Source organism: Ruditapes philippinarum, unplaced genomic scaffold, assembly GCF_026571515.1.
Source record: "Ruditapes philippinarum isolate M1 unplaced genomic scaffold, ASM2657151v2 ctg5083_1_1_1_1, whole genome shotgun sequence".
Classification (NCBI taxonomy): Eukaryota; Metazoa; Mollusca; class Bivalvia; order Venerida; family Veneridae; genus Ruditapes; species Ruditapes philippinarum.
This window is the reverse complement of record NW_026862002.1, coordinates 4,985-18,820: the sequence shown is the minus strand read 5'-3', so window position 1 is coordinate 18,820 and position 13,836 is coordinate 4,985. Positions and strand designations below refer to the sequence as shown.

The 13,836-nt window shown below is 29.0% G+C and overlaps 1 long non-coding RNA gene across 1 annotated transcript; it reads left to right on the top strand.

The window, feature by feature from the left end:
* Positions 1 to 2,284: 2,284 nt before the first annotated feature.
* LOC132717585 (uncharacterized) lies at positions 2,285 to 8,576 on the top strand. Its single transcript, XR_009623969.1, has 3 exons — positions 2,285 to 2,435; positions 3,542 to 3,616; positions 7,889 to 8,576. It is a non-coding gene; the product is annotated as an uncharacterized LOC132717585 (long non-coding RNA).
* The last annotated feature ends 5,260 nt before the right edge of the window (positions 8,577 to 13,836 follow it).

The window sequence follows — 13,836 nt, the reverse complement described above, 5'->3', positions numbered from 1 at the left end:
CCCGTAATTTGGAATTTTCGCGAACTTTACACAAAACTGAGAGATTCTTACCGTATGCAAATAAGAAAGCAAATAATCAAATACTTGTTCATCTCCTTTTATATCTCTCTTATAAGCGTATTTTAAGATTGTTAAATAATAATGTGTCACAAAACAGTTAGGATATAACAAAATAACGATATCATTATTAACAGGTTTTTTTGTGGTTGTCTGTTTTCTTTTTAGAGAATTTTTTCCATAACATTAAAAAAAAGAAACTTTTTGGATTGGGAACATGACCCAATGTCGGTCGAAATGGGACCCTAATAAAACTTGCCACTGTCTATTTATTCAAAAGCTTCCATTATGTTCAAATTAAAGAATCTCACGTCCATTACTGGACATGGTGGAGAGAGAGAGAGAGCTTTAATTTCAGCTGCTTTAAATACTCAGTCACAGACCATCCCTTGTTGTTGATCAGCCACGCAATAAATATACGATGAATTTAATATTGACGTGAGTAATTACGTTAATATTTCATTCACCTACAACGGCAATTCTGTTAATACAAGTCTTGTTAATATACGAGTATATATGCATATAAAACTATTAGTGGAAAATGTATATGTTTGTTCCCTTCACATAATTATATTTAGAAGTATACACCTTTCTTGACTGCATATCCGGAAATTGCATAAATGTATAAAACTGTATTGGAATAAACATATTTTATCGTTCGAATTTTTGACCTTAGGTATCGATTATGTTCAATTTTGAATACTTCTTGACTGTTTATAATAAATATAGTTGATTTTTTGTTACGAATATAAACGTACATAAGTAATACGTTGGTGTCACAATCCCGGGGCAACAGTTGTTAAAGCATCACCTCATACTCTTATAAACAGAAACTATGTATGTCCAATTAGACATTGATATCACAGTAATTGTCTAGCCTAATTGTTGTAATAATTAACCATTATAAAATCATAATTTCGGTTAATTACCTAGCAATTAACAATGTAAATCTAGTTAAAATAATATGTTAGATACATCCCCTTAACAGTAATGTGTAAGATCACCTTGTGGCTACTTCACGGAGGGTGTTCAATTCTGCGAAGGAGAAGCTTCGTTTTTGAAGTTTTGCATGCAGAAGCTCTTTGAAATTTGATATTATTATTTATTATTTATATTTTATCAAACAAAGAAAGATTTAATTGTTTGCATGTTCCCATCTAATACAGTAAAATATTCATTTCTTTATGTGGTTCCATTTTCTTCATTCCTTAATATTTTTTTGAAAGTGCAAAATGAAATATCGAAAAAAAAAAAGTAAGACTGTGTTAAAACCAACAATTTAAAATTTAGAATTCGTTTTAGTTTGATTATAGGGGAAGCTTATTAAACACTATCGAATCCATTCCTAGAACCAACCAGTACTTAGCAATAAGTGTAAATTTCTTACTCGTTAAAACAACGACTTACTCTTGACGCGGTTTTAACCCTCCAACACCAGCATTTCTAAAATTATAAATCCGTCGCGTTAACCAGTGGGCCACAGCAACATTATTTAGACAATATTCGAAAGTAATTAATCTGAGTTATTTTGTGATATTTTTTCTCAAAAAATAACAAGTGTTTAATTATCATTATTTAATTTATTAAGTCGTTTTGCATGTAATGATATATCGGTTTTATATATAGGATTACAGAACGTATGCGTATCATGTAGATAAACATTTGAATAATAATTCTAAATGAACGATTGTCAAGTAGCAAGTTCTCTGTCGTATTAATTAAGCATTCATTTGTTGAAGAGGTTGTCGCTGTTGAGCGTATGATACTATAATTGCTTATTATCCATTGTCTGTTCCTTTTTACTTTGTATTTTATGCATGTATTTATTAGAATTTTGCTATTAAATAAATTTAAATAATAGATTGTGAAAAATACCATGATTGCTTCTACCTTTATATTATTTTTGTAAATGTTTAACTGTACTATTGAATATATACCATGTACAAATCTAAATAACGTATATGTTCTGTACTGTTCATTAAACACCTAAAGTGGAAACCATTATAAAAGTAGCACCTACGTATAGATAAGTATAATTCAAGTATGTAATTGTAGTAAATTTGAATATTGGGGGTGAGGATGGAGACAATCGAACTCGCTTTTGAATGATTTATAGTCAAGCAATATTATCACTTAACAAGAGCTCGGTCATGAAATAATAATTACCTTTCATTGACATTATCATAACAAATAGGAATGTGTTATTTATTAGTATAAGCTAAATAAGTCACGCATTTGACACATAAACCGTATATTTTGCTCTGCCTGCCTTACCGGGGCAGGGTATAAAATGCACGTGCGTGGGCAAATCGTCAAATATATACTTGCTGCCGGACGAGTACACAAACCTTGATATTTTAGGATACACTGTAGCCAAGGTAATTATTCCGATATATTTTCATAAATATATTTTTATTCTTCGTAGTGGTATTTAGGTTTAAATTCTCTTCGATTTTGATATATATAAACTGAGAGCAACTATAATATTATTAAATTTCAAATCAATGTTTCATTAAATTATTATTAATCCAATGTTTTGTATGATTATATTATTATCATTTTTTACTATCTTTAAATTAGACTAAGCTTTTGCCAGGTAACGAAATAATACAAATTCCATGCAACTGAACATTTGGTTTAAACGATATTTCGTATTTTAATGTTTCATATACATCACAAAAACACAAATAATTCATTGCAATATTTGAGTCAGGAGTCTTTATTTAAAAACAACAATCTGAAAAAAAAGAAAAGTTAAAGTTTACATGCAAGAATAATTTAAAGTTATAATTAAAGCATATATAAACGTACCATGATTGACCTGGGATGTACTATATCGTATGTTCCAGGATTGACTAAGTACGATGTTTGATTGACTCTGTATGAGCGTTGAGGAAAATATTGAGAAAGAAAAATGATGAGTGGAAAACTTGATTTTATGTCTTAAAATTTTAAAAATCAATCATGGAATGAAAACGCTTTTGTTAATAGGGAATTATCTAGAACGGATTAAACGCAATAAATCGATTTAGTTCACATAAATTAATGGAGAAATCAACAATCAAAACATTTAAAAAAATGTTATCCTTCCACACTTAGACCAACAACAATTGTAACATGCATTTTGGTCTGATAACCTAGATTTTGTAACAACTACTTTTTTCTGTATTTTATCATTCATGGTTTAGATTGCTCCCACGATTTAACATATTATGACTAAAAGAATTAAGAACTGAATTAAATTGTTAACGGCCCATAGAATAAATAAATAAATTCCCAATTTCTCAGGTTTGCCGACTGCACATTAATAGAAATAATTTGGTCACAGAATCTATATGAGTCTATATGTATTTCTCATAAGTCATTCGGCAATGTAGCATTGAGTGTTTGTCTAATTTTGAAAATGATTGAAAACCCGAATATTTGATAATTTTTACAATTTGTGTTTTACTTATAGTCGTTTACAAATATGTTTTTATTACAGCCCTCAAGATGTACAAGTATACAATTCTCGCCTGCTTACTCATCATAGCAGTTTCCGTGGCTGTGAACGCCCAAGGTATGTGTCAAAATGTATCTCTAACTTCAAATACAGCTTTGTGAATAATGTTCAAAGTTTTTGTTTAACGAAATTTATTTACCGTTAATATCATTGTTGTACAAACAACCACATAAAATGGTTACACCCAGGCTTTGTTTACAGTTTCCCGCATCTTTAGACATGATTTAAACATTATTTATTTCATTATTTTGTACGGAGCAAATGTCAGTTAATTTAATTTCCTGGTAAAGCGATAAGTTCATGCGCGTGTCAATCAATATCGGGGATTGTCAGTGTATTGTTAAATAATTATGTGCACTCTTGATTTTAAATTACTCTGGCAAGCAGTGGGAAAATATCTGTTGTTTTTTTCGAATAAATTTTTTTTATCATTTCTTTTGTTTTTTGCTTTTTTAGTTGATTCAAATATTTTTTCTGAGAATGATATTCTTAAAGGGGCTCCACGGAGATTTTTTAAATGACCGGACTAGAAATGTTTTCCCAAAATCAATTTACTTTGTGATGAAGTCAGTCCTTTTCTCCCCAGAATAATCATTTGAATAGTGAACATGAAAAAAGTGAAAACGCTTTTAATTTAAATCGGGTGCAAAACCGCACAAAAATACGTTGTTCTTTATTATGTTTTTTTGAGTGCCCAAGATGATATTATGTAAGAAATTCAAATTTTTACGCCCTTAAGCTTTTTACTTCGATGGAGTTCCTTTAATTTTATTGCAAACTGTATATGTGTTAAATGTTTATGGGATGGACAGTTATCTTCAAAATATGAAATAATATATATCCCCGCAGATGCTGTTGTCTGTCGCATATAATGCACGCACATATGAGGCCAATTTTAAAATCAATAGCACTATTCACTGCATGTTTGTTTGCAACTAATATATATCGTCTGCTTTTTGTTCTCATTCGTATGTATTTTGTATACTGCTGTATATATAATGTTAAATTAATTGATTGATTGATTGATTGATTAATTGATTGTTTGATTGATTGATTGATTAATTAATTAATTAATTAATTCATTCATTCATCCATTCATTCATTCATTCATTCATTCATTCATGCATTCATTTATTCATTCATTCATCCATCATTATTCAACTAATCTACGTCTTACTATATGTACTTGTATTCTAAGCCCTAAAAATGATACATATGTGCACGTATCTAAATTATTTAATTGATAAATTGAATGATTGACCTCCTATTCACGTTTATTTCCATCAATAATACGCATTTTAAAATAATTCTGACGATAGATTTTTAATAAATATGATCATAAAATTGTGCAGATTAATTCACTTGTCAATGAAAATTACCTTTGCTTATTAATTCATTTGCATCAATTTACATCAAATTAATCGATCAAATATAATGCAATCATAAATAAGATGTAATTATAAAACAACTTTGTCATAAAACGTGTTTCCTTTTATATCATTTCATTTACCTAAATATAAAAAAACTTTAGTTCAGATTCTCAGTTAGTACATGCATCATATATCATCTTTATTTTCAACATCCTTTTCTTGTTTGTCATACCACGATAACAACGCAAAATATAAAAAATGGACATCAGATGATATCTTCCATGACATAGTAGTGAATGTAAACAATTTTGATATGTTTATTACTTACATTAATTGTCATAGAGAATTAGCTTTACATAGCCACGTTAGATAAAAGTAGTAATTTGTTTATTGTAACACAGTAATGATGGTAATAGTTATTATTATTGCAGATTTATGTCCATTTCGTCGTCATATGTCACACCCGTATAACCTTGAACTTTTGTTTATGTCGAACTGGCGGATTGCAAAATTAATTAATGTTACTTTATTAATATCTGTAATACCTCCTGCGTGACTTTTTCTCTGTCAAACAAAAAATCAACAACAACAGAAAAAAAAACAAAAAAAAACCAAAAACAAAAAACCAAACAAACAAGAAATACAACTCCCTATTACTAAAAACAATGATAAAAGTAATTGTAATAATAAAACAAACAAACTTTCATTGTATTGCTTTTGGACATGCAACTTTACAAAGAATATTAATTTCTTACTAAATATACGCTTAAGATTGAATTATATATTAAATTATATCGCATTTGCTTGATACTAGCAAGATTTAAATATTCCATTGAAAATTCTTATCAAGTTTTGATGTACTTATTTTAGTATTCCTGTTTTGTATCAAAGCCGGAAAAAGCAAAACTTTAACGGATATTGATAAAGAAATAAAGGAAATAAACATTTATGAATAGTTATATTTTTCTTAAACATTAATTTACGATGAAAATCGGTAATTGTTTAAAATATACGATGAACAGTGTTAATGCAAGAGACAGATGATTTTAAAAAAGTAAAAGAAGATTGTTTAAAAATTACCACATTAGTAAAAGTAATGACAATTATTCAATGCGGAAAATTGCAAAGAAAACATTATGTTTAGTTGCTTTTTTACAATTTACTCCAATTCTGTATGTAGCATTTAACTATAAATATATATTTTTATACAATTTATTACTATTATTTTAAACAATCCAGTTATAAGATAAAACAAATATGTGAACAGGCTCTAAAGCTAGTCTTAATATTCATTTTAGAATTCTGTTTGCTAGAGGGTAGACCAATAACATAGATATGGTATACTCTAAAAGCATATCTTATGTTTTCTTAATTTGCATATATTCGGAAAAATGCTTAACTCTACCATTTTCCTTTAATGCTTTGTCTTTCATCCTTAAACCGCTGCATTACTTTAATGGATGTAAATTTGCCAGCTTCACTTTTGTAACTGTCAATCATCGATTTTGGGGATATGAAGATGATCATTTGAAGTTATTAACCAACAGTCAGGTGTCTTGTCAGATTACACTATGTACAGAAGACTGGCCAAGACCTTTACTGTTGGCAAAGGCTAATCAATGTATGGAAAAGAACAATAAGACTTCAAATATCTATTTTTCATACTTTCATTGTTACAAAGGCGGTGCCCTACTGCTTTCAGTTGTCTATTTATTTTGTCTAATTTACATAATAAAGTCACTCTTGTGGGTCTTATATCATAAATAATCCATCTGGGTTTTATTTTTGTCAAAAATTTGTACGAGCATTAGGAAAACTTTTGCCCTCTAAGACGACGCAATAAGTAATTGTCATTTTAGTGAGGGTAAATTAATTTAATGAATGTTTTACTGCTATACTGGAAATATTTATATAGTCAGTTGACATTTCAAATAGCTAATTATTTTTGTGACTTTTTATCCTAAGGTTTTATCATTTATGGTTGTCATACGAAATGAGTGATGAGCGTGTTCAACTTTGTACACCTGTTTAAACTGGTTTATTCTAGCTACATATGACTTAATTAATAAGACATTGTATAGTTGTGAATATAATAAGCAGTATTAATTGTTGGAAGTAATGAACAATAAACATACATACAAAGTTTATCTGAAAAATTAACTAGAATGTATGATGTATGTAAGAAGGACCATGTCATACGACAAATGTTGTTCATAAATCAAACACATTGGAAGACTTAATTTAGATACAAAAATAAACATATGATAAGTAGAGGCTAATGAATCTATTAACCTATTTTATCTGAGACAAATGTGATATACTTGTATGCTTGTTTACTATATATTACACTAATGTTTACCTTAATTGCAAGCAACCTTGAGGTCATTTGTATTTACTTATGGAAATTAACATAACTTATGAGAAAAAAATTCTTCTTGCCGCAAAAAATGGTTGGAAATAGAAAAAGGAAGTATTGCAAAGACTTTCAACATCGTATAAAATAAATATTTCAAAACAATCATAAATAAAAGATGCATTGCCTTCTTATGAAATCTTAACTTTCGGTATTTTGTACGGTCGATTTTGCATGGATTATATGTATTACATTTGGCAGCATGTTCTGTGTCATATGAGTGTTTGCATGTACTTAAGAAATGTATGTAAGTATTCATCTTGTTTGTCTGCTTTGCACTGACTTTTTTGTTACGTATCTAACACGCTTCTGTTTAACATTTGTATCTGCTAGTATCAGTATGTCTTGTTTTCAATATATAATCCTGTCCAAAGCATGCATTTCTCAATTAAAGTAATATGTGCTCATTTTCTACTATTATTCATTTAGGTATCTATAATATTAAGCTTGTCTTAACGGATGGAAGTTTCTATAAGACGGTGAAAATATTTGAATGCGCATGTTTTGTTAATAAGTTATAGTATATGTTTACTTGTTCCTTTTTAGCGGGAGGTCAAAGCCAGGGATTCCAAGGTTCAGCCCAGATGTATCCAGTTAGACAACAAACTATGTTTCCATTCTTTCCCATGAACTGGAACAGTTTGATGTGGCTGTACTTCATGGATAATGGATTCAACACGTAAAATGGAACCTTGTCGCCTCGCTTTCATTTCCTGGATGAAGTTATTATCTATACCTTTATACATTTATATATCATGATATAAAAACTTTACCTCACACTTACAAAACCTACGAGAGAAAACTAATAACATCGACTGATTATTTGTGTCATACAATTATACAAATAATAACAGACTTCACGTTTTACAATTTATAACTTTATGCTTTTCGCTCTGAGCCTCTGTTTAGAAAAGTATTTTGTTATGTCACATATTTAACATGCCATAGTTTCTACGTTTGTTTTTCTGTCACTCATGCGCAATGATTTATTGTATTCTCCATTTATTATAAAAATTACAAATTTTTAAGTAAAACAACAAGGTAAATAACCTGTATTTCAAGCAGAACTGTTTTAAACGGCAAGCATGTTGTTAATTATAGATTAAGTTTCTTTCAAGAAATAAACAAAATATATTAAGGTTTCATTACACATATGTCATTTGTTACTACATGTTATTTTATAAATCGTTTATTATAACATCACTGTTTTACAATAAACTTATATTATAATTTCGATTTGTTATTGAACTTTTCTTTTTCCTTTACTTATTGTTTCAATATGTACAAAACAATAAGTACAGTAAATATAAATTGGAGAAAGGATTTAGTGTAGAGCTTAAATCTGTATGAAACTCTCTCATGGAAAGAACATTTCAACAACTCTTTTTAATAACAATATAAAATTATGTTGTAATAATATTGCATTGTACCTGCATTAAAGTCCTTACATTAATGCATAAGATGGTAAGTAACTACATATACGTAAGTAATTATATGACTTATAAACGATCGTAAAGATGAGCTTTGTCAAATGCGTTACAAAGAAGCCTTGTCAAATACAATGTAAATATTTCGACATTGGGAAAAAGTGGGAAAAGGAGATAAATCGAAGAGAAAATAGCGCAAAAATGCAGGGGAAGCATCTTAATTAGTCATTATAGCGAAATGAAATAATCATGCATGTTCTTATCTATAAAAACTTTTATTGGCACACATACTATTCAATTTTAATCGCATAAAAACCTGATATGTGAATTGCAAAGTGAAGTTTGCCCTTGTGTCAATATGCTTTAGTTATCCATTTTTGTTAAATGTACTTGCAATACTTCCTTAGCATGTGACAAAGACATGCTCAAAAATGAATTACATTTTCTTATACACACAGGGATTTAACAAAAAATTAAACAGAAAATATGAAAGTGTTATCACAGATGCCTTTTTTCATAGCAAGATTCAGTGAATGTCTTCATAGTCATTATCAAGATGACTTTTACGTAGTTGTAACTTCAAGGTTTCTTTATTCAAATACGGGTTTTTTTATTACCACTGCTGATAGTGTTTGGAAGTTTATTTTTTAATTCGTTTTTTCTTTCATTTCTCATTCTTCAATAGACGCAAGCCGTTACAAAAATAGTTTATCATTAAGTGCATTTGTAATAATCGGCAACTTGAAAATTAAAGAAAAAATGAAAGTATTGTATTTTATAGGCACCCGAATCTGAGACTATTTAAAAAGACAGTAAGAAGTTACCATTATATAGATATATTTTGCAAATCCAGAATTTTGTTGAAAGAACGTTTTACCTTGATTTCAAGGAAAACATTACGGAAAGTAGTGATGATAGTACAGTTATCAATTATATCTAGTCTTACTTTTGTCATTGAGTCTGCACTTTGAACTTTGAGAAGGTCCTTTTAATATCGATTACGCCAAGCACACGCATAACTAAAATATGGAACATTTTTGGACTTAAAGTCTTTAGTAATCCACTTTAAGCCTATATTTATTGACTTTTTAACACAAAAAAAGAGTTATATTGCAACTTCTAATTGACATTTTCCCCATGGAAAAGAGAACTTTTATCATGAATATAGCCTGATCATAACCAATCGTATTGCTCTATATAAAAATAATTTAACTTTACTTTGCATTATTAGGATTTCAAGAAGAAAATTTGAACAGTAAAACCCTGGTCAGACTTTACAGAATTGCAGGCTGGCCTGGCTCTATGCTTGTGGCATAGACTAATTATGTTCGTTTCGAGCAGTCTAATAATTCCATACCTTCAAAAGCCACATTTGCTGATAAATCCTAGAAGATTTGAAGACATTGAAAATCCTAAATCGTTTAATTTTTGCATTATGTGTAAATCAAGGATATAACCTAGGCATCTACTTCTCTACTTCATTAACATTTTACGCTTGCAACTTTCATGTATACGAGCTTTTGCAGATCATTAAAACAGAATATTTCAATCTGATATATTATTAGTTATAAAGATCGTTGACAGGTTATATGGCCCTATATAAACGGCTATTTGTAAATATAACCCGAGCCGTTAGGCGAGCACAGCCGTTTATATACGGCCATATAACCTGTCAACAATCTTTATAACGAACTTATAATACAGCAAGCATCATTTTTAGAAAAAGAGTAATATTTCTTCGAGAATCGAGAGCAGCCGTGTATATAAAACTATATGAACGTCACGATTATGCCATGAAAAATGACGTTGCAAATGTGCAGTATTATAAAGCATCAAATAAGCTTATATTGCAGACTAAAACAAACACACAAAATGCCTGCTGATAACGTAAAACTGGCATGTTACTGTGTGTGGCAAAACTGCAATTACAAACTCAAGCCGTGAACTTGCATCTGATATAAATATAGGAATAATAAAGGAATAATTGGGTTTGAATCACAAGATATAAGAATGTCTAAATGTATGTTCTTAAAAAATATTCTCAAACAAAAATATATTTCAAGAGCCCACTTTATTTCTACAGCCGAAAAATGGAAAAATTACTTAATGTACCTCATGAAATAGCACCTTTGGCAGTATCCTTGTTAAAAAATAGAACAGTTCCTTAAAACATATTTATAAATCATTTAAAATGATACTGGGTCGTAACGAGCAGATTAAATTATGGTTAGGGTCAGATGTTTTTATAATAATTTCATGAACGTAAACGACTTAAAGCTATTGGTTGACAGCCTGTCCACGCCTCCTCTTATAACAACATACCCCCCCCCCTCTACTTTTAACATTTCAATATTTAATAAGACACGCTATAATCTTAAAATATACACTTTAAAAATTGATATACATTAAGATTTCTTTCATTGTTTGGGACATACATTTTATACACGTGTATAAAGATATCATTTTATTGAATATATTGTATTTTTGTGACAGTTGCAGTGAGGTCCACGGGAAATCAAGCTTTGTGGAGTATGAGAAGAAATGCTGCTAGAGTTGCTCTCCTGAGAAGCATGTCTCCAAACGATCTTGTTACCTTACTACTGTTACAAGAACTATTTAATTAGATTAACACACTACATAAATTGTCATGACGTTTAGCACAGAACTCTGATGATATGTCGCTTTCGGCGCATGCGCCGTTCGTATTTCCGGGTTATATGAAGATTGTGTTGATATATATTATTTTATTGACGTGTGTATGTGAAACAGTTACATTTCTACCTAGCTGATATTAAAGTATTTGTAGTACGAATGATGTGTAAAGAGGATTCGAAAAAATATGCTACTTTAGTTAGATACAATTAGAACTTGCTTTAATTGCATTACATGTATATCTTACACTATTGTTAGTTTGTTTGAAAGTTGAGAGGAAATTTTATACATGTTTTCAACAATTTTCTTAACAATAATAGTATTTTTATAAAAAGTTATAATGTTCTTTCAGTTTTTCTTTAAACTACTAGCATTGTTTTAGATTTAATTTCTATGTATATGATCATATATATTAAATTCCTTGCTCTTTTTTTCTACAAGCTTTGAATGCATTCGTGATGTTTTATTTACCCGACGTGTGAGAAAATAAATCAGAAAAATAGTTATAGTGTTCCCTTGTTCTTTTGCCCTTTAATTAAACATGTGTATAGTTTTAAAATGCAGAATTGATCAAGTCATTCCAATCGTAAACCAAACAAATAAATAAATAAATAAATTTAAAAAAAATAAAAAAATCATTGTAATTTTCATAATTATAATATAGTTGTTTTTATTGCATCCGAGTAATCTTCCCTTTTCCTGATTATTTTTCCTAATTTCCTGTTTATTTTTTCCTAATTTTCTGATTATTTTCCCAATTTTCTGATTAGTTTCCTAATTTTCTGATTATTTTTCCTAATTTCCTGATTATTTTTCCTAATTTTCTGATTATTTTTCTAATTTCCTGATTTTTTTCCTAATTTTCTGATTATTTTTCCTAATTTTTTGATTATTTTTCCTCATTTTCTAATGTAGTACATAAGTACACACGTTTAAAGATATCAGTTCATCATGTCAGTATTTTAACATGATTCAAACAAATTCTATGTGCTCACTTCCTCATTGTGATGATTTGCTTTGTAAAATACCGTTTTTTTCATATAGCAAACAATATCTTTTGATAAAATGAAAGAATTTGACAGTCTGAACTGAAATGAAATGTATTACTAGCTATACTATTATGAAATATTAAAAATTCCACTGGTATGTTCTGTTATATTTTTGAAGACTGATTATTAATATTAATTAATGATTCAATTTTGAATGCGCAGTTTATTTTGGAGATACATAATTATATCATAAAATTTATTTAATATGTACGTTTAAATTTCCATTGTGAATGGAATTCACTATTTTTTACAACAGTTTCATAGATTATATGATCAAACACTTGTTAACAAAATAACTTCTAATGAGCCTCAAATCTAGTGATGAATGCATTCAACTTAACGCGTTCACTGTTAGGTTGGTCATTAAAAGCTCTTTATATCGTCAATAGTCCAGTAGTTAAAACATGTGGTGAGATAGTAACGTCAAATCATAAAAATCTGCGTCAACAAGGAGTAACTCCCTGTTAAAGGAACAACTGTTAAAGGTATTTACTGACGTTATGTGAAATCTCTTGAATATATGCCATTTATAAACTTCCATTCATCCTCTGTCAAATAGAATTAATCTTTATAATCTATTCACATAATAGTGCGCTTTATTTACGATGATTCAATTATAAGTCAGTAAACTTGTTCAATATATACAGTACAGCACAGTATCATAAATTGCAACATTGAATGCAGAAACGCAAATTCTTTTTGAACATTTTATTGATAAGAAGCGAACAGAGATAAAAAGTAATCTATTTTGCAGAACGTTTTGCAATTCTACGGTAATAAATTGAGAATGTATTGAACTGAAATACGCTTCTCCTTATAATTTTTTATATCAAATTGCATGCTTACATTATGTTTAGGCAATCCGACGAAACGGATACCATTAAATGAATGTAAATGTTTATGCAAAAACAAGAATTAAAATCTTTTAAGATTTTTTCTGTCAATAACCATTATCATGAGTTTGAAATTATTCGACTGAAATACCAAAATTTCAAAAAAGTGAATAAACAGATGACAAAAGTATGAAAACCCATATTGATGTATTATAAAAATAATTTACACAAAACAAACATCTATTACGCTGTAGAATAAAAACGTAATGAAGAAAAAGAAAATTAGACACACAAAGAGAAAATCCCTCAAAGTGAATCTTAGACGAGTCGTTCGCAAACATGACAGACATTTTAGGCTCTAATAAGATTGCAAATCGACTTGGGGATATACATACCTACAGAGAGAACTTATTTCATACAATGCCCCCCTTTGATATATCAATTCAATCAGGTATTGTGATAAAGTGATATATGGCTGCCATTTGTATTGAAATTTCACGACTGTAAAAAATGCGATATCTAAATAATTATTT